Here is a 2298-nt window from a genome sequence, read left to right as displayed (position 1 = left end):
AGGGATAGTGGTTATATTGGTAGGAGGATGTTGGAGATGGAGCTGCCAGGCAAGAGGTCAAGAGGAAGGCCAAAGAGGAGATATATGGATGTGCTAAAAGAGGACATGAAGTTAATTGGGGCGAGAGTAGAGGATGCCAAGGATAGAGTTAGGTGGAAACAGATGATTCGCTGTGGCGACCCCTAACGGGAACAGCCGAAAGAAGAAGAAGAAGATTTTAAGAGTGTATCCTAAGAACATGACTTATGGACTTATCTACCACTGCATGATTGGAGGTAAGAAGTTGACCCACCTACATGAACAGTTTATAAGTTTTATCCTGGATTCAAAATGCAACATAGTGAGCAAATGAATTGCTAAGTCAGTGTCAGCTTTTAGTTTCAATTAAAGATGACAACAAGCTTCAGACTAGGGGTGGAGTGGTTCACAAAATTCACAGTTTGGTTCATATCATGGTTTTGGTGTCACGGTTTTCGGATTGGTTTGGTACATTTTTGGTATAGCAGAGGAAGGGCACTGCCAATTTCAATATACTTTTTATTTATTTTGCAAAAAGTTTAATGTGTGCCTTAAAATTTTGGCTAAGCACATAAGGAACATAAACACTCCATTGTCAATATACAATGCAGCATAAACCAAATGCACACTGCTTCGAAACAACACTGCTCTATTCATTCTATTTTCAAGTTCTTCTGCAAGATGATGAGTTTGTTCACACTCTCAAGGGCAAGACAAGATCTATTAGAGAAAATTCTCTCACTTGGTACAGGTGCACCCTAGACAGCGAGGTAACATTGTTTTATCCACCACTTAAGATGCATTTTTATGCACATCACGCAACAGATAGAATTCCATTCTTTTAGATGCATGAGGTGACACTGCATCATCCCAGGACCCACTGCATTTTTTAAGCTTCAGGCCTTTTTTTCCTTTGGCACCTTTGTTGAAGGGTAATCTCCACAGGCAGTTGTTTAAATCACTGAAATCACTCACGACACAGTCCTGCTGACAAGACAGACAGCTGTTCTGATGACCTGAACACACTGCTTATGTCTTGCTTTCAGCATAAATTCCCAGTAAATACATAGCAGACAAAAATGAAAGCGGTGGATCCTATAATTGTCTTCTCCACTTGCCATTTTCAAGTCTGACTGTCAGCTGCACTGGACATTTCATCCAACTAAGTTTCACTGAGCTGTTGGTGCAAGGCTTATATTTCCTCATAAAAAATTAAAAGTTACTAAGTTAATTGACACTGTAATACGTATATTTGTATGAAAATATCGCTGACAAATGTGGTATGGGGTTCCCAATTTTATCATCACACAGTAGATTTGCCACCGCCACACCTGGACACGAGGGGTTTCTAAAAGTTAAATTTTTGTCTTTGTTTAATACATTAACATGACAAATTAAGGTTTCTTGTTGTTGGCATGACTGTTACTGGTTAGTCATAGCAATTTACGACTATGTTACTGTTAGAGCAACTGTTTCTAATACAGTAATATATGGAGAAAAAAGTTCACTCATCAGTCTTTAGATATGCAGTTATGTTGGGAGAACTGATACTCTGCCGAAAAGACACTGATCTCTGAGAAGTTGCAGAGTGTTGAACTAGACAGCACTCAGAGAGAGAGTGCAACTTCTGCCAAGGGACAAGTCTGTTTTCCCAAAATTCCATAATTCCCCATGAATACCTACTGCTGGCATTTGGAATGATGCTGATATCATTGTAATGGATGCTTCACAGCATCCACACTATGTTATCCTGTTCTTTATTGTGTGGATGCTGTAGCATCCACACTATGTTTTCCTCTTATTTATTAATAAATAGCAGCATACTTTCACCTAGAAGGGCCATTGAGGTATCAAACTGTGTATCTCCTTAAGGACATGTGTGCTTGTACACAACTTTTTTTAATAACTTTTATACTTTTTAAGCTATTCAGCTTTTTTACAGAAATTTCCCCATTGGAAATGAATGGGGCAAAATTGGAAGCTTAATATCTCCGGCATACCTTGGGCTAAAGCGCCATTTCAACTTTATTCAACTCGTAAGACGTTCAGCTACTAATGGTGCAAAAAATCATCTTGATATCTGTTATGGTTTTTTTTATAATCGACATTTATATTTGTCCATAGACAATGCATGGGTGCAATGCCATTGGTAGCTATGCGTCACGTGACTCCCCCGGTCTCGGAGCTGTTGCTATGCTTTTGCTCTTCCTCTTACCGCTTTTGTGCTGCTATTATGCCATTCTTAAGCATTATACACATATAATAGATGACAATTGTAGA

The sequence above is a fragment of the Monopterus albus genome, unplaced genomic scaffold (assembly GCF_001952655.1).
Source record: "Monopterus albus unplaced genomic scaffold, M_albus_1.0 scaffold406.1, whole genome shotgun sequence".
Taxonomy (NCBI): Eukaryota; Metazoa; Chordata; class Actinopteri; order Synbranchiformes; family Synbranchidae; genus Monopterus; species Monopterus albus.
This window is presented reverse-complemented; position numbering follows the sequence as displayed.